The 24,985-nt window shown below is 43.9% G+C and overlaps 1 long non-coding RNA gene across 1 annotated transcript in view; it reads left to right on the top strand.

The window, feature by feature from the left end:
- Positions 1-16,824: 16,824 nt before the first annotated feature.
- LOC147348179 (uncharacterized) overlaps positions 16,825-24,985 on the top strand; it is a 32,471-nt gene continuing 24,310 nt past the window's right edge. The window contains exon 1 of the long non-coding RNA XR_015151096.1: positions 16,825-16,950. This is a non-coding gene — a long non-coding RNA (uncharacterized LOC147348179). The remainder of the gene's footprint in view (positions 16,951-24,985) is intronic.

Genomic DNA, 24,985 nt, shown 5'->3' on the forward strand with positions numbered 1-24,985 from the left:
CTATTCTATTACTAGAGCCCATATAATGTTAGAACCTATAGTTACTGATTATGAGGAGCCTATTGCCAGGCATTTGGAGTGTTCAGACCTGGAGTGTTTCCTGGGCAGCCTCTTTCTCACCTTGGCTAATGTCTTCCCCAAACTCTGGGGCACTTCCCAGGTTTTATGGTGAATGTCCTGCTTGTCACTGGCATGGAACGTCAGGGACTAAACCAGTCAGCCCAGTTCTCTCCTTTTCTGTGTCCCAAGTGAGTCAGGGAACCAACAACTGGCAGAGCCAGTCTGCTCTGACCACTGGGAGCAAACCAAGTGTGACTCAGAGCTGGAGACAGAGAAGGAGGCAGCAGGACACCAGGCTCTTAGAGATGCCCTAGAAAGAGCTTCAGGGCCAGGAGCCCATAGGAAATAGTTCTCTTGGGCTTCTCAGGTAAAGGTTCCTCGCTAAAGACAGAGGCCTGCAGACTTGGACTCCTGTCATCCTTGAGTGGACTAAAACTTTGGACATGCTCCATTTAGACTCTGTCCAGAAACCTGAGGTATTTGCAAGAGTGTAGGATTTAGAGGGAATTCCCTGGCAATTCAGTGGTTAGGATTCCATGCTTGCATTGCAGGGGTATTGAGTTCAGTCCCTAAGATCCCACTAGCCGCAGGGCATGGCCAAAAAAAAAAAAAAAAAAAAGAGTGTAGAATTTAGATGAAGGAGACTTAGGTTAAGATTCTGATCCTGTTCCTGGTTCCATTTTAAACTAATTGTAATTTGGGACATCATCTACCCTCTCAGATTCTCAATTTCCATAACTGCAAAGTAAAGTTGATGTCAGTAGGTAGCTTTGTCATAAAGTTGTTGGAGTATGAAGTGACATAGGAAATAGAGTAGAACAGCAGGGATTTATGGGCCACCTACTATGTATTAGGCTCTGGAAATACAGACTTAAGTAAGTTTATGTCTTCTCCTGAGCAGGTTTACAATCTAAGGGAGAAAATATTTGTAAAATATTGGTTATCACTACTACCCAGGAACCAAGGAAGTCAAGAGATACCTGTAGTAACAGGCCTTGGAGTGCAAAATGAAGCAAGGCAAAGGCTAACAGGTCATATTTTCTATGACTAAGAGGATGCACTGGTCATAGAAAATACCCTCTTCCAACAACACAAGAGAAGACTTCCAACAACACAAGAGAAGACTCATGGACATCACCAGATAGTCAATACTGAAATCAGATTGATTATATCCTTTGCAGCCAAAGATGGAGAAGCTCTATACAGTCACCAAAAACAAGACCGGGAGCTGACTGTGGCTCAGATCATAAACTCTATATTGCCAAATTCAGACATAAATTGAAGAAAGTAGGGAAAACCACTACACCATTCAGTTCAGTTCAGTTCAGTCGCTCAGTCGTGTCCGACTGTTTGCGACCCCATGAATCGCAGCACGCCAGGCCTCCCTGTCCATCACCAACTCCGGGAGTTCACTCAAACTCACGTCCATTGAGTCAGTCGGTGATGCCATCCAGCCATCTCATCCTCTGTAGTCCTCTTCTCCTCCTGCCCCAAATCCCTCCCAGCATCAGGGTCTTTTCCAATGAGTCAACTCTTCGCATGACATGGCCAAAGTACTGGAGTTTCAGCTTTAGCATCAGTCCTTCCAATGAACACCCAGGACTGATCTCCTTTAGAATGGACTGGTTAGATCTCCTTGAAGTCCAAGGGACTCTCAAGAGTCTTCTCCAACACCACAGTTCAAAAACATCAATTCTTCTGTGCTCAGCTTTCTTCACAGTCCAACTCTCACATCCATACATGACCACTGGAAAAACCATAGCCTTGACTAGATGGACCTTTGTTGGCAAAGTAATGTCTCTGCTTTTGATTATGCTATCTAGGTTGGTCATAACTTTCCTTCCAAGGAGTAAGCATCTTTTAATTTCATGGCTGCAGTCACCATCTGCAGTGATTTCGGAGCCCCCCAAAATAAAGTCTGACACTGTTTCCACTGTTTCCCCATCTATTTCCCATGAAGTGATGGGACCAGATGGCATGATCTTAGTTTTCTGATTGTTGAGCTTTAAGCCAACTTTTTCACTCTCTACTTTCACTTTCATCAAGAGGCTTTTTAGTTCCTCTTCACTTTCTGCCATAAGGTGTCATCTGCATATCTGACGTTATTGATATTTCTGCCAGCAATCTTGATTCCAGCTTGTGCTTCCTCCAGCCCAGCATTTCTCATGCTTCAGGTATGACCTAAATCAGATCCCTTAGGATTATACAGTGGAAGTGACAAATAGATTCAAGGGATTAGATCTGATAGAGTGCCTGAAGAACAATGAATGGAGGTTTGTGACATTGTACAGGAGGTAGTGATCACAACCATCCCCAAGAAAAAGAAATGCAAAAGGGCAAAATGGTTGTCTGAGGAGGCCTCAACAATAGCTGTGAAAAGAAGAGAAGCTAAAGGCAAAGGAGAAAAGGAAAGATATACCCATCTGAATGCAGAGTTCCAAAGAAGAGCAAGGAGAGACAAGAAAGCCTTCCTCAATGATCACTGCAAAGAAATAGAGGAAAACAAAAGAATGGGAAAGACTAGAGATCTCTTCAAGAAAATTAGAGATACCAAGAGAACATTTCATGCAAAGATGGGCATAATAAGTGATGGAAATGGTATGGACCTAACAGAAGCAGAAGATATCAAGAAGAGGTGGCAAGAATACACAGAAGAACTATACCAAAAAGATCATGACCCAGATAATCATGATGGTGTGATCACTCACTCAGAGCCAGACATCCTGGAATGCGAAGTTAAGTGGCCTTAGGAAGCATCACTACGAACAAAGCTAGTGGAGGTGATGGAATTCCAGCTGAGCTATTTCAAACCCTGAAAGATGATGCTGTGAAAGTGCTACACTCAATATGCCAGCAAATTTGGAAAACTCAGCTGTGGCCACAGGACTGGAAAAGGTCCATTTTCATTCCAGTCCCTAAGAAAGGCAATGCCAAAGAATGCTCAAGCTACTGCACAATTGCACTCATCTCACACACTAGCAAAGTATTGCTCAAAATTCTCCAAGCCAGGCTTCAGCAATACGTGAACCATGAATTTCCAGATGTTCAAGCTGGATTTAGAAAAGGCAGAGGAACCAGAGATCAAATTGCCAACATCCACTAGATCATCGAAAAAGCAAGAGAGTTCCAGAAAAACATCTTTTTCTGCCTTATTGACTATGCCAAAGCCTTTGTGTGGGTCCCAATAAACTGTGGAAAATTCTGAAAGAGATGGGAATACCAGACCACCTGATCTGCCTCTTGAGAAACCTATATGCAGGTCAGGAAGCAACAGTGAGAACTGGACATGGAACAACAGACTGGTTCCAAATAGGAAAAGAAGTACGTCAAGGCTGTATATTGTCACCTCGCTTATTTAACTTATATGCAGAGTACATCATGAGAGACGCTGGGTTGGATGAAGTACAAGCTGGAATCAAGATTGCTACGAGAAATATCAACTACCTCAGATATGTAGATGACACCACCCCTATGGCAGAAAGTGAAGAAGAACTAAAGAGCCTCTTGATGAAAGTGAAAGAGGAGAGTGAAAAAGTTGGCTTAAAACTCAGCATTCAGAAAACTAAGATCATGGCATCTGGTCCCATCACTTTATGGCAAATAGATGGGGAAACAATGGAAATAGTGACAAGCTTTTACTTTTTTGAAGCTCCAAAATCACTGTGGATGGTGACTATAGCCATGAAATCAAAAGATGCTTGCCCCTTAGAAGAAAAGCTGTGAACAGCCTAGACAGCATATTATAAAGCGGAGACATTACTTTGCTGACAAAGGTCCATCTAATCAAAGCTATGGTTTTTCCAGTGGTCATGAATGGATGTGAGAGTTGGACCGTAAAGAAAGCTGAGTGCCGAAGAATTGATGCTTTTGAACTGTGGTGTTAGTGAAGACTCTTGAGAGTCCTTTGGACTGCAAAGTGATCAAACCAGTCAATCCTAAAGGAAATCAGTCCTGAATATTCTTTGGAAGGACTGATACTTTAGCTGAAACTCCAATACTTTGGCCACTTGATGCAAAGAACTGACTCATTGGAAAAGACCCTGATGCTGGGAAATATTGAAGGCAGGAGGAGAAGTGGACGACAGAGGATAGGATGGTTGGATGGCATCACCGACTTGATGGATATGAGTTTGAGCAATCTCCAGGAGTTGGTGATGGACAGGGAGGCGTGGTGTTTTGCATTCCATGGGGTTGCAAAGAGTCGGACATGACTGAGGACTGAATTGAACTAATATTTGCCTTTAGTTTGAAATTTTACGATTCAAGTGCTTTCGGCAGCCATCTGTGAAAATCTAAACTAAAATATGGTGTGAAAGAGTGGGAGACTGTTCTTTTTAAGGGATACAGACTCTTCTGTGTCTGCTGGAAAAATAAAAGCTGTTTATAAGATTTTAAAGACACGTATTTTCAGAGCCACAGTTACTGTGTGCAGGAGAGTATAGCCCTGCTTGGTGCCTGACCATATAAGTATCTAAAGAAGAGACTTCATTCCTAGTTCTTGACAAACACGAAATAGCTTTCAAGAAAATGAATGCAGAAGCAATTATGATTATGAATGGCTTTGACATCTACCATCCTACATTATTAATTTTGTAATACAGTCAGGCTCCCCTTCATTCATATTTATGGCAAGCCTTGTGGTCCAGCAGGAAGCCCAGGACAGCATTTATGGAATAGTTTTTAAGGTTTCTGCGTGCTCCTGGTTCTTTGCCTAAATTCAGGTTTAGACTCTTCTTCCCTTGGGAATCTGCTTTAACCTTGTCTTTGAAATAGTCTCTGCTCCTTCTGAAGCCTCCAGAGACCTGTACGTAACCAGCCAGGTGTTATCTAAAAGGATCCAGAAGAGCTGTGAGCATCATTTGGAATCTGCCACATTTCCTTCAGGTGGTGGAACTACCTGATTCATCCATAGGAAAGGACCCTTCTAGTCATCTCTGGGGATGAGAAGTATCATGGCTGCAACATCTACAATTTGTTCCAAGGTTTACAGTTTGCAAAACATTTCTAAGCCTGAGGTCTTATTTGAGCTCATGATAATCCTTAAAGGAAGCAACACACATCTGTGGTTATATCCCGTTTCCCAACGGGGGAGGGGACCCTGCAGAGGTTAAGTCATATATTTAGTCTTTTCTGTCCTCCTTTCCCCAGTCACCCCATCCCTAACTCCCTCCCACAGCTCCTTGTCCCATGGGCCCCCCAGGCCCCACCCCTGTATTGTGTTATCAAAGGCCCTGGTGTCTGCCTGCTGCCTGCTACCCACCCGCCAAGGTATAAACTGTGGGTCCGGTGCTTTGCCAAGCCTGCCAAGGAGCTGCCTTGAGCTCAGGGCTCAGCCGGTTTTACTTGGAATGTTTGAGGGAAGCAAAGCAACCCCATGTGCAAGGAGTCAGTGGATCACTGCATTCCCTTAGATGATGTAACGTCTTTGCAAAGTGGGGTTTGTGGTGTTTGTAGGGATGGGAATCCCAGCGACAATCGGTGTGAAGGGAGTAGAAGGTGGCAGTGTCCAGTTGCATCATGAAGTGTGAGGAGTTGCCCACCAAGCACCCTTGTCCTGCTGGGCAGTTACTGTGGTTCTTTAAGAGTAAGATGAAAAGATGATCTTTGGTTTTAATTTCTGTTGCTAATACATACATGACTACAAACTCACGAGGTGGCTTGGACCTGACTCAGTAATGAACGGGGCTGATGGATGTCCCTAGGGGCCCAGGAGCATCATGAACAAACTGGTGCCTTGAGAGTCTCATGAACCTGGAATATTCAGACACCTCTAGTGTAACTAAAGCTGAGGGCATGGCTCCTCTTTTCCCATGGAACTCAGAGGTTTGGAAAGCTTTTCAACCCCAAGACTGGGGGCTGCCAGGGGCTTCTCTGCTCGGATGAGACACAGTGGAGACTACTCTAGTGGGGTCTTCCCAGCCCTTTTGAGTCACACCGGGGTGGGGAGGGCAGTCCCTATTGTGCAGGTTGGCCTAAGTCAGTGAGATACTGTCACTCAGGCATGGGTGAAAAACAGTGGGGATGTCTGTCATTCTCTGTCTGGGGACGGGCTGACCATGCCAGGCAGTGTGTTGCTGGTGGAGGGCTCAGAGCATCAGCTTCTGTTCAGCCCTTGTCCTCAGGATTTTAGTCAGTGTCTTTCACAAACCTTTCCTCTCCCACCAAGGAAAAATGTGGGCAGCTTGGAATAGTGGGCCTGGAGTGTGGGTCAAGTGTTTGTTGAGCTCATGGGGACACAGGACTTAGGTCCCTCTGGCTTCCCAGACCCCCACCCCACGCCAACTTTGCCCTGCCTCCCTTCTGGAGGGTTCATGCTGGGGGATCCGAAGGGGCCAAAGGCAACGGATGCTGCCTGGTGTTAAGAGCTGTGAAAGGCAGAATCGGAACTAAGGGAGAGCTTTCCCTAAGATGAGAAGCACCCAGGGAATTCCTCAGTGCCTGCCCTTTCCACATTTCCATGTCAGCCTGTGAGTTGCGCGTAATCCTTGTGCGCCAGCCACAACTGGTGGGAATCAGCCAGTTACCCTGGGGCTTCCCTGCTAGCTCATATGATAGAGAATCTGCCTGCAACGCAGGAGACCTGGGTTTAATCCCTGGGTTGGGAAGATCCCCTGGGGAAGAGAATGGCTACTCACTCCAGTATTCTTGACTGGAGAATTCTATGACAAAGGAGCCTAGTGGTCTACAGTCCATGGCATCGCAAAGAGTCGAACACGACTGAGTGACTAACACTATTCACTTTGTTCTTTCTCTCTGGGAGGAACCAGGGCCAATAACCAGATACCCCGGTTCAAATCCTGGCTCCACCATGTACTAGCTATATGACTTTGGGACAGTTGGTTTCCTCATTTGTAAAGTGAAAGTAATACTAAAGTACCTCCTAAGATTATTGTGCTAATTGATCGAAGCACCTTATGTTGAGTCATAGGCACAGTGCCTGACCTGTGCCTTCTCATGGAAACCACAGTAGAGTCTCTTGGCTGTCTCCTTCCTGCTCCCTCTGTCCACTGACCACCCTGGTGCATCCCCATGTGGCCCCTGCAGCCTGGCATGCCCCCCTTCTTGGGAACTGGGAGGAACAAACTTTTTCTCTCTCTACATTTTAAATAAAATATTGGTTCGGATGGCTCTACCTGGTTTCTTATCACCTGGGAGGCTGGCCTGGTCTCGCTAAGCAGTGTTCCCAGCAGCAAGAGAAGACAAACCTCAGTGCTTGGGCACTTTCCAACTTCTGCCAGGTGTGTCACACAGCCAAGCCCAGATTCAAAGGGTGGAAAGCGATGGTCTTCTACCTCCTAATGAAAGTTTCAGCAGTCACATTAAAGGGGGGTGCATACAGGGATGGGAAGAATTTATCCCCGTTTTAAAAAATCTACCTCATGAAAAAAATCTGCCATATGCTGTGCTTAGTGTGCTTGGGCAAGTGACTTCTTTTCCTTAACCCCATTGTCATCCCCTTTATAATGGAGTGGAAAATTTCTATTCCCTACAGGGCTGCCTAGAGGGTCAAAGCACCATGCACTATAAAGTACTGAGGAAATGTACTAGTTTGTTTATACCTGATATCTCTACCATGAGTGTCACATTTTGAGTTGAGAAAAACCCAGGTGTTTGGATCTTAAGAAATGGTTTTGTTATCACCTCCTGGACAGAAGGATAGTTTCCTGAGACTTAGGTTGGTGTGATCCTGACAAGTACCTGACAAGATGCCATCCCATTCTTATATAAAATATATGTTATATATGTATGGTCTTAGTTGAGGTTCTGGATCCTTTCTATCAGTGTCTCACTTTTGGATCCTGGGAGAGAAGATCTTTGTGGCCAAATTTGGACCAGGTGTACATGCCAATCAGAGGGACGTGGTTGTGGGTACCAGATGCTGTTTATGTCTGTCTGGACCCTGCTTCTTTAAGCCAACTGAACACACCAGTCCTCAACAACCAGTGGATCATAAAAGCCAGTTGTGAGCGCCTGCCCACGAGTCTTGTTCCAGACCTTTCTTGCTTATTCCTGACTAGTTTCCACTTTCCTCTGGTTCCTATAATTGCCTCTTGCACTTTTTACCTTGTTCTTGCACTTTTCCCATTTGATGTTTTTCATCTGAAATGGTTGCATTTCAGTTCTTCCAGAAGAGCTTTGGCTTGGATATACCTTCTAATCCAGAGCGACAGGCCAGTGATGGATTTAGTCGAGATTTAGTTCTCCTGGGTTATATTGAGACTTGGGGTGCAGCAGCTATCATGCCTGACTCCTTGGGACTCAACTTGCAGCCCTGGTCCACCATTTCCACTTTGTGATGTGGGAATTAGCAATCTCTGTGTCTCTTTCTCTGTCTAGACCACAGCCCTCTTGAGGGTAGGTACTGTGTTTCTAGATGTTATTTGTCATGGTGTCCCTTTAGGACCACAGGAATCAAGTGGGATATAAAATCAAGAGAAAATAGATTTGGGTTGGGCCCTTGTAATGGACATGTGTTGTTTTGTGGCTGTCAGCATCCAAAACTTCTCTTATTTGGGGGAATTCTTCATTGACAGTAGGCAGAGTCCTGTTTCTTCAGTCAGAGCATCAAGGGGACCAGACACTCCTTTTCCTCAGCCCGTGGCCTCTCTGGCTATGTGACCTATGCTCTCAGCTACTCCAGTGACCTGACCTGGGCTGTATCTTCGCCACCTGGCCCTCATGGTTCTCTGTATTTTTTGTGCTTGGTTCTCCATCTTTTTGTGACAGACTCAGAGAATGGTGCAGTTTCTCATTAATAAATTCCTCCGTTTTTTCTGCAAGTCAGAGTACGTTTTTGTGGTTTTGGTTTATCAACTTAAAACTAAATTGATGCAGCCCGTGAATAATAATATATAGTGGCTCCCATCCGCTGCGTACATGCCAGGTGCAGTCGCGGGCTAAGCGCTGCGTATAGGTGACATTTTATCCTTACAGCCTTCTTGAGGGAGCTATTATTTTTCTCATTTTGCATATTAGGAGGCTTCTATGGGTAGTGCTACTGTGAACATTCTTGTGTGTCTTCCTGGTGTTCCCACGCACCCATTTCTATTGGGTATATGTGTAGGATAGAATTGTGGGGTCATAAAGCACATGTGTTCATCGTCATTAGCTGATGTTCAACTGTTTATAAAGTGAGCTTATGCATTTATACTCCCACCAGCATTTGTATGAGATTGCAATTTCAGCATGTTAGTGAATCTTGGTCACCATTTGATATTGTGTGTGTGTGTGTGTGTGTTAGCCCTTCTGGCATGTGTCCAGTGGTATCTTATTATAGATTTTTTTTTTATTATAGATTTAAAAAAATTAATTTCTATTGGTCTATCTATACTTGATTTACAATGTTGTGTTGGTTTCTGGTGTACAGCAAAGTGAATCAGTTATACATCAACATATAGTCACTCTTTTTTACATTCTTTTCCCATATAGAACATTACAGAGTATTGAGTAGAGTTCCCCATGCCATACAGTAGATCCTTAATTAGTTGTCTGTTTTACATAGAGTAGTGTATATATATCAATCCAGTAGTGTATATATATATATCAATCCCAATCTCTAATTTATCACTCCTCACCTTCCTCTTCGAAGAAGGCAATGGCACCCCCACTCCAGTACTCTTGCCTGGAAAATCCCATGGACAGAGGAGCCTGGTGGGCTGCAGTCCTTGGGGTCGCTAAGAGTCGGACACGACTGAGCGACTTCACTTTCACTTTTCACTTTCATGCATTGGAGAAGGAAATAGCAACCCACTCCAGTGTTCTTGCCTGGAGAATCCCAGGGACGGGGGAGCCTGGTGGGCTGCCGTCTATGGGGTCGCACAGAATCGAATACGACTGAAGCGACTTAGCAGCAGCAGCAGCAGCAGCAGCACCTTCCTCTTTGGTAACCATAAGTTTGTTTTCTGTATCTGTGAGTCTTTCTGTTTCGTAAATAAGCTCATTTGTACCATTTTTTTTAGATGCTTTGTATAAATGACATCATACGGTATTTGTCTTTGTCTGACTTATGTCACTCAGTATGACAATCTCTGGGTCTTATTGTAGTTTAACTTGTGTTTCCATCAGGCCCAGTGAGGTCGAGCACCTTTTAAAAAGAATCGTTATTTTTTTATAAATATTGAGCAGCTAGTACAGAGGATTTCCATACACTATCCATGCCCCTCACACTTATTACACATACACACATAGAGAGTTTCCAGTTATTAACATCTTGCATTAGTGTCATATATTTGTTGCAATGAATGCACTAATATTAACACAATATTATTAACGAAAAGGCCCACAGTTTATATTAAGGCTCCTTCTTTTTGTTGTATAATTCTGTTAGCCTTGGAAAATGCTTCATGTTATGTATCCACCATGACAGTATCATATGAGATAATGTTAATGCCCTAAAAATCTGTGTACCATCTACTTATCTCACCCACTTTACCTGTACCTCTGGCAATCACTGCTCTTTTCACTGTTGCTATAGTTTTGCTTTTTTCATAGACATACTGTTGAAATCAAATAGTGCATAGACTTTTTAGACTGGCTTCTTTCACTTAGCATTATCTATTGGAGGTTTCTCCACATCTTTTTGTGACTAAGTAGCTAATTTTATCATTAATATTCCATTTTTTGGATTAATACTCAAAACGTCCACTTTGTTTACCCATTCACATATTGAAGGGAGTCTCAGTTGTTTCTACATTTTGACAGCTGTTTTAAAGCTACTATAAATGAACATCCATGTGCAGGGTTTTTGTGGACATTAGTTTTTCGTATATTTAGTTAAATACCAGGGAGTGCAATTAATGGATAATATGTATGGTAAGAGTTTGTTTACTTTTGTAAGAAGCTACCAAACTGTCTTCCAGAGTGGCCATTTTTCATTCTACTAGCAACAAATGAGACTTCCTGTTGCTTTACATCCTCTTTAGTATTTGGTGTTGTCAGTTTTTGGATTTTAGCCATCCCGATATGTAGGTAGATATAACTCATTTTCATTTGCAGTTCAGTAATGGCATACAAATTTGAACATCTTTTCATATGCATGTTTGCCATCTGTATATGTTCACTGATGCAGTGTGTGTTCAGATCTTTGCCTGTTTTTACATTGGATTCTTTGTTTTCTTATTGTTGAGTTTAATATTATAGTTCTTTGTATACATATATAGTTCTTTGGATATATCAGATGCGTTTTATCAGATGTGTTTGCGAATGTTTCTTGCTGTCTGTGGCTTGTTTTTTCATTTTTTCAGTGGTGTCTTTCACAGAACAGAAAATTTTAATTTTAATGAAGTACAACATGTCAAATTTTCTTTCATCATGCTTTTGGTGCTGTATCTAAAAATTCATTACTGAGCCTAGATTTTGTCTTATGTTATTATCTCTTAGAATTTTTGTAGTTTTGCATTTTACTTTTAGGTCTGTGATTTTGGAAATACATTTTGTGAGAGGTGTCAAGTCTGTATCAGATTGGTTTATTTTTGCATATGAATGTCCAGTTGTCCTGGCATCATTTGTTGAAAACCTATCCTTTCTCCCTGGTAGCTCAGATGGTAAACAATCTGCCTGCAGTGCAGGAAAACCAGGATTGATCCCTGGGTCAGGAGGATCCCCTGGAAAAGGTAATGGCTACCCACTGCAGTATTCTTGCCTGGGAACTCCCTTGAACAGAGGAGCCTGGTGGGCTACAGTCCAAGGGATTGCCAAGAGTTAGACACAACTGAGCGACTAATACTAGCACTGTCCTTTCTCCATTGACTTGCCTTTGCTCTTTTGTCAAAGAGCGGTTGACTTTATTTGTATAGGTCTTTTTCTGGGTACTCTCTGTTACATTGCATTGATTTATTTGTCTTTTTTTTTTTTTTCACCAATTCCACACTGTCTTGACTGCTATAACTTTATAGTGAGTCTTAAAGTTGAGTAATGCCAGCCCTCTGCCTTTGTTTTTCAATAGTGTTGGCTATTCTGGTCTTTTGCCTCACCATAGATACTTTAGAATCAGTTTGCTAATATCCACAGAATAACTTGCTGGCACTTTGTTTGGGGGATTGTGTTGTATCTGTACACAAAGTTGAGAAGAGCTGACATTGTTAAGCACCTTTTGATATATTGTTTGCCATTTGGGTGTTCCTTTTTTTTTTTTTGGTGACATACCCCTTCAATTTCTTGTCCATTTCTTTTTCTTATTGATTTGTATAGGTTTTTAATGTATTCTGGAAAAGAGGTCTGTCTTTATGCGTTTAACATTGTTATTCTGTGACTTGCCTCTCAGTCTATTAATGATGTTTTCTGATGAATAGTTCTTAATCTTAATTTTGTTCCATTTAACAAGTTTTTTGTTCCATTTAACAATATAACAAGGTTATATTCTCATGACCTGTTAAAGAACCCAAGATTATTAGTAAATTTTCCTGTGTTAGCTTCTAGAGCAGGAGTCTGCACAATTTTGGGGAAAAAGTCAGATAATAAGTATTTTGGGCTTGTGGGTTGTATGTCCTCTGTCGAGACTGCTCGGTTCTGCCATGTAGTATGAAAGCAGTCGTGTGTGTGTATGCTCAGTCATGTCTAATTCTTTGTGATCCCGTGGACTATAGCCTGCCAGGCTCCTCTGTCCATGGGATTTCCCAGGCAAGAGTACTGGAGTGGACTGTCATTTCCTTCTTGCCAGATCTTGCCGACCCAGGGATCAAGCATGCGTCTCTTGTGTCTGCCGCATCAGCAGGCACATTCTTTACCATTGTGCCACCTGGGAAGCCCCTGAAAGCAGCCATAGCAATATGTAAGTGGTTGCGTGTGTCTGTGTTCCAGTAAAACTTAGTTTACAAAAACACATGATGTGTCGAGGTTATTCCATGGGCCATAGTTTGCTGACCCTTGTTCTAGAGATGCACTGTCTGATAGTTCTTTCTGTGATGGTGGCAGTATTCTATATGTGCATTTGCTAATAATGTAGCCACAAACCACATGTGGCTGTTGTGTGCTTGAAAAGGGCTTATGCAACTGAAAAACAGAATTTTAAATTTTAATTTAATTTTAACTAATTTAAATTAGCCACATATGAGTAATGGCTACTGTATAGGAGAGTGCAGTTCTAGAGGCTTATTATTTTGTCTTTGTTTTTTAGATCTGCATTCCACTTGGAACTGATTTTATAAATAGTGGGAAATAGGGGATCGGCAACTATACACTTTGCACAAAAACCGGTTACTTAGAACATTTTCTTTTCCTCACCGCTCAGCAGTGCCATTTTTGTCATATATTAGATGTCTTTATGTGTGAGTCAGTTTTTGGACTCTGTTATGACTCATTATCTATGTGTATTTATCCAGTCTTGCACTCATATCATAATGTCCTATATACTAAATCTGTCTGGTAGATTTAATACTCTTATCTTTTTCTTCAAGAATACCTTAGTGATTATTAACCCATTGCATTTTCGTACGCACTTCATAATGAAGTATCAATTTTCATACAAAAAAAAAAAAACAAACCCAAAAAACCTCTTGGATTTTTTTTTTTACTGAAATTTCAACAAATTTATAGATCTAACTGGAGAAAATTGACATCATCAGTCTTTCAATCCAAGTATCTAGTATAACTAGCCACTTACTTATATACCTTCTCTAATTTTGCCCAATAATATTTTTAGTTTTCAGTTTTATCCTTAATAAAGTTTTTAAAGAGTTTCCATTTCTTTTGTTAATTTGTTAATGCAGGAGACATGGGTTTGATCCCTGAGTTGGGATGATCTCCTGGAGGAGGACATGGCAACCCATTCCAGCATTCTTGCCTGAAAAATCCCATGGATAGAGAAGCCTGGTAGTCTGCAGTCCATGGGGTTGCAAAGAGTCAGACATGACAGAAGTGACTAAACATGGCATGGCAACCTTACCAAATTATCTTAGTAATTCTAATAGTTTATCTGGAAGTTCTTTGTAGATAGTTATATCATCTGTAAATAATGATACTGTTGTTCTTTCCCTTTACATGCCATATAGTTTTTTTTTTTTTCAATCTTTTTATGCTGTATAGGACTTCGAGCAAAGTATAGAATAGAAGTAATACTACTAGACATCCTGAACTTGCTCTTGATTTTTACAAGAATGTTCTCAGTATTTCATCATTAGTTATGGTGTCCTTTGTAGGTTCTTACAGAAACCATTTATCAGGTTAAGGAAGTCTCCTTCTATTCCCAGGTTTTTGTTTTTAACCTGAAAGGATGTTGAATTTTTTCAGGTGTTCTTACTACATTAATTTTGAGATTATCATAGGAGTTTCCTTCCTATTGCATTTGAAATGGCCCAATTTCTAATTGCTAAATTCATACCCATTTTTCAAATTCATCAGTTCAGTTTAGTTCAGTCGCTCAGTCGTGTCTGACTCTTTGTGACCCCATGAATTGCAGCAGGCCAGGCCTCCCTGTCTATCACCAACTCCCGGAGTTTACTCAAACTCATGTCCATTGTGTCAGTGATGCCATCCAGCCATCTCATCCTCTGTCATCCCCTTCTCCTCCTGCCCCCAATCCCTCCCAGCAACACGGGCTTTTCCAATGAGTCAACTCTTCACATGAGGTGGCCAAAGTATTGGAGTTTCAGCTTCAGCATCAGTCCTTCCAATGAACACCCAGGACTGATCTCCTTTAGGATGGACTGGTTGGATTTCCTTGCAGTCCAAGGGACTCTCAAGAGTCTTCTCCAACACCACAGTTCAAAAGCATCAATTCTTCAGCACTCAGCTTTCTTCACAGTCCAACTCTCACATCCATACATGACCACTGGAAAAACCATAGCCTTGACAAGACGGACCGTTGTTGGCAAAGTAATATCTCTGCTTTTGAATATGCTATCTAGGTTGGTCATAACTTTCCTTCCAAGGAGTAAGCGTCTTTTAATTTCATGGCTGCAGTCACCATCTGCAGTGATTTTGGAGCCCCAAAAAATAAAGTCAAATTCATACTCATACCCTAAATCTCCCTGTCATAAGAAGTCCCATTTCCTTGCTTTTCACTTGAAGATTAACCTCTTTGAGGTTGGGACCCATTTGTTACTTCTCTATCCCTAATGCCTAGCACACTGATATATAGTAAATGCTAACAAAATGTTGACTGAGTTATCAACTCAGTCAAGTCAGTGAGCCTGTTCTCTGCCTGCCTTTCTTCAAGCTCTTAAGATTTTTGGTTTTATAGTCTCTTGTCTCCATGTATTTGGTCTCCTTCTAGCCTGATGCTTTCTATTGTAAGGTCCACATCTGATTATTCCCTTGGTCCCTCTGGTACCCAGCCCAGGGCTTGATTCAGAGCACTTGTCACTGACTGCCTGAATTCTAACTCTCCTAGGGAAGCTCTGTCACTAGAACACTTCAGTCAGACTTTTAGGAGTAGCCTGTCCTTCTTCACAATCCCTGCTTTGCAGAGAGAGATTTGATTTCCCCCCACCCTCAGGGAACCTGGCCAGGCCCAATGGCTGAGGGCAAAGGAATTTTCTCCTTTCCTTCAGATTAGTTTTTAAAAGGTAATTTTGCAACAGTATGGACTTGATTGGCCAAAAGTGAAGGATAGGGAAAGCAAACCATAGACAACATGTCTTCCATCCAGTAGAAACTGAACCAAGGACAGGGCAACAGTGTCAGAGTGTTGGCTGTTCATGAGTCTACTCTGCCTGGCTGGGCACTGTGGAGGTGAGGAGGACAGGGAGCCACTATGTTGAACCCTTAAATTTGTTTTTCACTGTGGAAACGGAAAACTCACATTTGCTAAGTTAAACATCACCTCCAGGCTATCTGTCCACTCATTCATGCACATCTCCATCTGTCCATTTGAATATTGATTCACTTAATATTGTAGAGTCCCTACTATGTGGCAGGCAACATTGTGCTAAATAGCACTAGTGGATTCAGGGATGAAGAGATGCCATCCCTGGGCAGTGGTGGGCAGGGATGGACCCATGTCCTGAACAGTGGTTCTCACAGCAGAGGACATGGTTGGGAATGGATTAGCAGAGGACATGAAGTTGGTGTGGATATCTTTTCCCAGAATGAGAGAGAAGGATGTAGATAGAGTCGTGGAGACAAGAACAGCATGGCAAGCTTGGGGAATGATGACAGGCTGACTGGAGTTTGGGGACAGGATGGAGGATGGGAGAGGAGGCAGGAGGAGGGACCATGATGTGAGACTGGAAAGGTGGGCAGAGACGAGGCTCACAAACATGATCTGGTTCATGTTTTAGAGAGTCCAAATGGTTGGAGTGGAGAGAATAGACTAGAAGACCAGTGAAGAAGATTGTCTGAGGTGAGCCTTGAAGGATGGGCAGGATTAACTAGTAAGGATGGAAGGAGGGCCATTTCAGGCAAGAGGAGTGGCAAAACCTCCGGTGTTGAAATCAGAAGGTACTTGTAGTGTCAGGGGACCAGTGACGTGATCTGGCAGAATGGAATCCAAGGAAGGTCATAAGGTTGGAAAGCAGTTGAACATGTTAGGAGCATGTCCAGGACTCAGAAGGCTGGAGAGCCACGTGAGAGGGAGTCTGTCACAGACTCCAAAATGTTAGGGGTTGGAGTTGTAACAGAGGGTACGGGGAAGAGATCAGTTGGAGATGAGAAAACTTAGATTCTAGGTTCAGCTCTACCAGTAACACTGCAAAGGGCATAGACAGAGGAAGACATGAAGGATTGTGGACAGTTTTTCATTCTGCTGAAGTGCATCCTCTGGTCATCCATCCTCTCAGTGTTGTTCATATTCCTCCCACCTGAAAAACATGTTCACTCCCTTCCCAGAATCCTAACAACTTCTCAGTAAAGTGTGGCGTCAAGCTTGGAGTCCAGGATCCCACAACCTGTATCAGGTTACACTGAAACTCTGCAGATACGGCTTCTCAATTTGGAGACCTGCAAACCAAGAAGGTGAGTTATCTGATGTGCACACACCTAAGATGCATTGGTGAGCCAGGCAAAGTGTCAATATAAGGGACATGCTTATTCAGAAGGGTGAAGAACTGGGAGCACAAAGCAGTCACTGGTCATAGCAGTGATGAATCCAGGTGGGCTTGTGTTCACAAGTCTCCCCCCTTGAGAACAGGAAACATTCCTTGGTTAGGGCTGCCTCTGGTGAGTGGCTCCTGAGACAGTTTTTCTCTCTGGCTCTTGGGTCTACCCTCGGAGATGTGCGTTTCCCAAGAAATGATCTGCATTTGCAGCTAAGTAGCTTCCTTTGTCCGCTTCCTTCAAACTATTTGAAAATTGGGACTTAGAGGCCTTTTTACAATTTAAACCATTTCAGATCCCAGTTCCGTTTTAATCCAGGCTGGCAGCACCTTCACATGTTCAGACCCCTTAAAAACTGTGTGGACTTCCTATGAATATGATTGAGTTCATTCCATTTGAAAAAGGTCACACCCACAGTTGTTTTTGAGATACGACCCTCCTTTAGATTTATTCACAGATACTTTGGGCCTGTCAAGCAACCATAGGACAATGTCCTTAATATTCCTGGGAGCCCTTTTGTCTAGATGAAAAAATCTCCTAGGAGGCAATAATGTAATTCTCTCACAGGGTTAAAAAGAGTCTTTCAATCAGATCTGCGCATTTGTAGTGAAAGTTACACAAAGCTTCCACTGGTCTGAAAGTCTCCTGCCTGGACACGTCCAGTTCCTCTGGTCAGTGGGGTCCAAAGCAGGCTACTTCTATGGGCAGGCCAGGTAGCCTACAGGGGGCACCAGGAAGATTCCATTTTCAGATTGAAAAATCTTTTTTCTTTCTCCCATGCCTGAATTTCTTCAGCAGAGACTCGTGGCTTTGGGTGAGGCTTAACCGGTCAAGAGGACCTACCATGTTTAGTCATCATCATGAATAACATGTACTAATTTCCGAGTTCAGTGCCCAGGCCTTAGCAAGTGCTCAGCACACCCTAGTCCCCTCCTCCTGGTCTTGCTCCTTCCTCCCCTAAAGATCTGTTCTTAAATTTTATATCCTACCACTGGAGGAAGCATGATGAGGCCCTGTCACCTCAGCATAAGTGAGTTTGTTGGCTGATCCACGGAACAAATATTTATTGAGCACCTACTATGTGCCAACCACTGTTCCGAGGCACTGGGACCATAGTCCTGGGTATGTCAGCCATTGTTCCTGCCTTCTGGGTGTGTACAGTCCAGTGGGGGAAGCTGGGTGGAAAGTAAGTCAACAACCCATCACATGACAGAGTGTGGGGACCCCATGATGGAAACAAGGTGAGGGGCTGGGGTGGGGCGGCCTCGGAGTTCTCCTTTCTGGGGAGAAGGGAGGAGGACTGGCAAGGCTGCAGAGGGAGGCTGAGGACAGACCCAGCCTCCTCCACAGTTCTGCCTGATGACTGCAGAAGGATACTTTAGTTCAAATAAACAAATAAATCTAGAGAAGTATGATCTGTCATGGCAAATGCAACACCATTAGTCATGATTCCCTCAAAGCTCAAAGCAGTAGACTCGAGTGTCCCGAGCACCGGGCTCTAATGCCAGCATAACCCCCAACCCTCTATGTGTCCTTGGCAAGGGCGCCTGGATCCTGGAGTCTGTGCTGAGGGGTGGGATTCAGTGCTGTCTGACCACCCATGGCTTTATGAAATGACCAGCATTTTCCATAGGAGTTTAAACCCCAGAAGGGCAGATGGCTGACTGCCACCCAGTTCCTGATGGTCAGAGTTCCCCCTTCTCTGCCCAACTGTGAAGTTTCCCTGCCTTGCTCCACTGACTTCCAGCTCTGAGCCATCTTTTCTTTTAAGTGTTTCGTCATAGTCCAGACAGTTGACGAATTACAGTGCCCCAGGCGTGGTGATAGTCTGGCCTGGATGTTCTTCCAGAAAATGATCACGTTTCTCTTTGTTCAATCCAAATGCTTGGGGAGGGGTTGCCTGCCACATTCTGTGCTTTTAAAACTTCCATCTCCAAGAATCAGAGCAGATAATAAATACCACAGCAAGGGCCATCATTTATTGAGTACCTCCTATGTCCTCAGTGATTGGGATTACTGCATTTAATCCTCACATCAAGCTTGAGAAGTGGGCACCATTGCCACAGTTTCATGGATGAGAGACCTGAAGCTCAGAAAGGTGAAGCGAGCTCGTTGTGGAGATGTGATCCTGATCTACGAATGTCTGACTCCAGAAGACCAGTCTCTGCCACTGTGCTGTCCCGGAGTTCTTTTTGCCAACTGCAAGGAAGAGTAGCAGGAGGGCCAGGGCAAGGTGGGGTCTGCCTTCACCAAGGACCCTGCTTGTCTGCATCTCCCACCATGGCCAGTCTCCACCAGCAGAGAGTTGTTGCTGTTTTAGAGTGACTTGTTCGCTCACCCCACAAGACCCCTTGGGATGGCTTTGCTAGCTGTAGCTCTGGCCTGTTTTGAAGCCCAGGCCTCCTTTCTGTTCCTCTGTGAAGTCACAGAGGAAGTAGAGATGCTGGTTGTCCCACATCTGGGCAGAAGTGGTGACAGAAGTCATTCTGCCTGGGCCACTTGTCAATAGCATGGAACATGCAGACCCAGCTGGTTGTAGATGGCATATGGCAAAGGAGTCCAGAAGTAGGAGGCACCATAGCAGGTGTGTTTGTGCCAGGGCCTCTTAGAAATAAACCTCCCAGGATAAGGATGCTGGGCCCAGCTGTGGGCCTAGTCTCTGATGTTGCATAACTCAAGCAACATGATTTTATTCCTCCCTGTGTCCAGTCCTTCAATCCTCATGCCATGGGGCAAGCCTCGTGACTCGTTCCAGATGAAGTGATGGATCATCAGGAGGTTTCAGTTAAATATCCTGACATTTGAGGCAGTTGAGGGGCTGTGAAGGCTTTGGGAGGGGCCTTGGGAGGGGCCCTCCCAGCAGCTTCACAGTGTCTACAAGTCCCTGACTTTCCCCATCTCGCTAACTCTGGTACCTGTGTCAGCTTCATCCCAGGCCACTTCTGCTCTTGGTTGGAAAACAGCTGCCAGCAGCAGGGGCTACACCTGTGTAGAGGAGCCGCTTTCTGCCTCTTTCCTGCAAGGGAGAAGCCTCTTCCCAAGAAATCCTTAGGAAGCCTTTCCTTGAACCAGCCGGAAGGGGAGTAGGATGCTCACCGTGGCTTAGATGAATAAGGGCCTGCCCCCTTCTTTCCTCAGTCATTTGTAGGTGGTGCTGAGGATAGTGGAGAGCTGAGCAAATTCAGATTCTGTGAGGATGGAGAGTGGTTGTCTAGGTGTCCAAAAGTGTCCACTTCTTTGGGACCCAGGGAGGCCCCAGGTAGTACCAGGAAGCCAGCTGCGTTTGTGGTTGATTCTTAACTCATAATGTACTAACAGCATGGTTGAAGTAGAAACCAGTGGTGCAGAAAGGGCACAGAGAGCTGCCTACATTTCTCAAATGTCCTGTTACTGTCAGCCCAGTGAGGTAAACCTCTTGCCTGAGTCATTTCCTGCTTCTGCCCTTCCTTCTCCTCACAGAGGTTTTGAGAACTTCCGAGACTCAGGTTGTTAGAGCTGATACCTGGGTGAGGACTCTGAGTTCCAGAGGGTAGGAGTTCTTCTTATAGGAGCTGGGGAAAACACCAGGCTTCTGAGGGCCCTATCCGTCAGCCTCAAGCGCCCCCATTAGAGGCCACCACTGTCTTCTCCTGGGTCCAAGCTCTGGTGCTAAGACAATGATCACAGCTGTCAACAATAATGTACCATTTTGCAGTCTTATGAAGTTCTTTTCACATTCATAATCATTATTTGCTCAATTCCCCAAACACATCAAAAAAGTAAAGAAAAACCCTATTAAAAACTGAGAAATCTATTGAGAGTTGCTGGGCACTTTCAGAAAGGGGAGTGGACCTCCCGGAAGAGCAGGAAAAGGGTTACCAACGCAGATGACTCCCCAGTTCATGCTGGGCTAACTCTGGGCCCTCTGAAGAGCAGAGTGTTTTGATACAGCTGAGGACACGTTTCTTGACCTTAAGAAATAAGCTTTCAAGCTTTCAATTTAAAAAAAAAAAAGATCAAGTGATGAGTACAGCAGACATCACCCCATCACTGAGGTCTGCTCTGTCCTTCCCTGAATCTGGGACTGTCCATCTCTGAGCCTCCCCTGGGGCCTGACCACTCTTTGCCCAAATCCCTCACTTCAGCCTGGTGCTCACACAGACTCCTTCCTTACCCCTGCCTGGAGGTTGAGACTCTATTGCCTGTCCTTCGTCCCAGCTCTGATTTGTCTCTCACCTACTTCCAAGGCTTAGCCCACCCTTCATCCTTTACCCAAATACAGTATCCCATCCGTTACCCCATTCCCAAACTGCCACCAACCCCAGCACCCCACCCAAACCCAAATACCAAATGTCACCTGACTTTAGGAACCTCCCTGCTGGTCCAGTGATTAAGAATCTGCCTTCCAGTCCAGGGGACACAGATTTGATCCTTGGTCTGGGAATCCCACAGGCTGCGCGGCAACTGAGCCTGTGCCCCTGCAGTGCAAGGAAGAGTTTGTACACCACAGCTAAGACCTGATGTAGCCAAGTAAATAAATATTTTTAAAAAAAAAACAAAAACAAACATCACCAGCTTTGACCCCCTGCATCTTCCACTTTGTTTTTGAACCCCAGGTCTAGGAGCAAAGGAGCATACCCAGATTTTTCACTGACTTGTTTTTCCTCTGGGTCATTGTTAGTATTTGGTCTTTTGCAACAGAGAGCCCAGTGCTTGATACCTGTATCTCCTTTGGTTCTTGAAATAACACTGAGATGTGGATGTTCTGGTCCCCACTTTACTAAGACATTAAAAAACTTGTCTGAGGTCCCCAAGTTCCAGGGCAGACCTGAGGTTTGAAGCAAGATCTGGACTCCTCATCTATTTCAGCACCTGCTTCTCTGTAAGTCAGGGAAAATGGAATTTTAGTCTAAGCTTTTTCTCTTTTGAGTTCTGTGTCCTCAGATGGGTTAACAAAATTCAGTGAATGTCTACTGAGTGTAGACTTTGTCCAGGCCAGAAGCTAAGGGGAAGGGCAGGGCAGGTATTGCAAGAAGAAGGCTGAGCGCCAAAGAATTGATGCTTTTGAACTGTGGTGTTGGAGAAGACTCTTGAGAGTCCCTTGGACTGCAAGGAGATCCAACCAGTCCATTCTGAAGGAGATTAGTCCTGGGATTTCTTTGGAAGGAATGATGCTAAAGCTGAAACTCCAGTACTTTGGCCACCTCATGTGAAGAGTTGACTCATTGGAAAAGACTCTGATGCTGGGAGGGATTGGGGGCAGGAGGAGAAGGGGATGACAGAGGATGAGATGGCTGGATGGCATCACTGACTCGATGGACGTGAGTCTGGGTGAACTCTGGGAGTTGGTGATGGACAGGGAGGCCTGGCGTGCTGCGATTCATGGGGTCGCAGAGTCGGACATGACTGAGCGACTGATCATGATCTGATCAGGGTCTCTGTCCTTAATTTTAACATGGACGAATCGATGAATGAATAACTTCCTTTCTCTAATGGATGAGAGTGCATCCATAAATGAGTTAGGCTGAGTTTTCTGGAAGGTTCCTTCCAGAGTTCACATATCATTTCTTCTGTGATAGCAGTAGTCTAGTCATGAGAGGCAGGTCCATCTGGGTTTGTTTTCATGGTGTCACACAATCCCACACTTCAGAAAGGTTCTCTGTATTTCACCATCTGTGAAAGGGTCTTTATCTCCTCTAAGCACTATTTTTTGTACGACTATCTGATTTATCATACACCAACAATTTGAACTTGGTGTTATTCTTATCACCATTTTAAAAATGAAAAAACTGGGACTTCCCTGGTAGTCCAGTGGCTAAGATTCTGTGCTCCCAAAGCAGGGGCCCAGGGTTTGATCCCTGGTCAGGGAGCTAGATCTCCTGCATGCTGCAACTAAGAATCCCGCATGTTGCAACTAAGACCTGGCACAGCCAAATAAAAATAAATAAAAATCCTTTTAAAAAATGAAAAAAAACTGAGGCTCAGTGATTTTTGCAACTTGCAAAGTGTTGTAGAGCTGCTGCTGCTGCTGCTGCTAAGTCGCTTCAGTCATGTCTGACTCTGTGTGACCCCGTAGACGGCCTCTTACCAGGCTCCTCTGGGATTCTCCAGGCAAGAACACTGGAGTGGGTTGCCATTTCCTTTTCCAGTGCATGAAAGTGAAAAGTGAAAGTGAAGAGCTAGCATGAAGCAAAGCTAGGACTTGACATGGAAGAGTCCACACAAATGCTTTTGCCTCCTAATATAGCCTGTGGAAGTAGCTCAGGCTCTGGGCAAAGTACTGAGACCAGAGCTCTGAAAACACCATCCAAAGATGCTCAAGGCAGAGTCACAGGTCATCTGCTTTCCCATACACCATTTGGCATTTGTCACACTGGATCTTTTTCATTTTCCTTGGGACCTTGACTGTGAGTCAGTCCTTGGCATATGGTAAGACAGACTACGGGAAGTGGAGCCATCGAGGTGATCTTTCGGAACCTCTGAGATGTCTATTTTGTGACACAAGGGTATTTAGTTTCCCTGAAGCCCATCTGTCTTGGGCTGGAAAGTGAGTGGAGCCTTTGGCCCCATCTGCAGAAAACAGATGTCCTCACCACTCAAATGATGTCACTGGCAATTCCTGAACCTTTACAACCTCTTGTCCTGACAGGTGGTCAGGTGGTTATCACACCTCATCATGGGCTACCATCCTCCGTGGCAAAGAAACAAGGTTGAGGCAGGGTTCTTCACTCCCCAGCTAAGCAACATTAAAGTGGGATCTTGGCATTGAATAAAATAAAACAAGATAGAACATCTGGGGGGACCAAAATAAGAGTGGGTTTGTTAAGCAGCGAGTTATTGAAAAAATAGTGGAATATGTCACACTACTAGTTGGTAACCAGTTCTAGCTGTTTTTTTAAATTAACTTTTAAAAATAATATTTTAAAATGAAGTATAGTTGATTTAGTGTTGTGTTAATTTCTGCTATACAGCAAAGTGATTCAGTTATACGTATATGTATACATTCTTTTTTAAATACTTTTCTATTATCATTTATTACAGGATATCAAATGTAGTTCTTTGTGCTATGCAATAGGACTTTGTTGTTCCTCTGGTCTCTAAATAAAAGCTTATTACATCTGCTAATCCCACCTCCCACTCCATCCCTCCCCTAGCCTCCTACCCCTTGACCATCACCAGTCTGTTCTCTTTGTACATGACTCTGTTTTTGATTTCATGTGCGCGTGCTCAGTTGCTTCAGTCATGTCCACCTCTTTGCGACCCTGTGGACTGTGGCCTCCCAGGGTCCTCTGTCTGTGGGATTCTCCAGGCAAGAATACTGGAGTGGGTTGCCATGATCTCTTTCAGGGGATGTTCTCTACCCAGGGATTGAACCTGTGTCTCCTGCATTGCAGGCAGATTCATTTTCTACTGAGCCACCTGTCTTAGATAGATTCATTTGTGTCATATTTTAGATTCCACACATAAGTGATATCACATGGTATTTGTCTTTCTCTTTATGACTGACTTCACTTAATATGATGATTTGTATCCACGTTGCTGCAAATGGCAATATTTTATCCTTTTTATGACCAAGTAATATTCTGTTATATATATTTACCACATCTTCCTTATCCTTTCATCTGTCGATGGAGATTTAGATTGTTTCCATGTCTTGGCTTTTGTAAATAGTGCTGCTGTGAACATATGGGTGCATGTATCTTTTTGGATTATAGTTTTGTCTGGATATATACCCAGGTGTGGGGTTGCTGGATCTTTGTAGTTGGTCATCTGGATTAAGATGGTGTTGTTTCCTTTTTGCAGTGCTGGGGCATTGTAAACATTACATCATTCTCACATCTTTTGTACCCAGAGCCCATGGGGAGGGCCCTGGGTCCAGGAAGAGAGGATGCTGGTAACCCTGGCATCACTCAGAAACTAATGGAAAGATGGGTATTATTCTCACCACTCACCCCCTTTTAGCTTTTCTTCCAAC

Source organism: Bos grunniens, chromosome 22, assembly GCF_055505025.1.
Source record: "Bos grunniens cultivar Pamir isolate PY7600 chromosome 22, Bosgru_T2T1.0, whole genome shotgun sequence".
Taxonomy (NCBI): domain Eukaryota; kingdom Metazoa; phylum Chordata; class Mammalia; order Artiodactyla; family Bovidae; genus Bos; species Bos grunniens.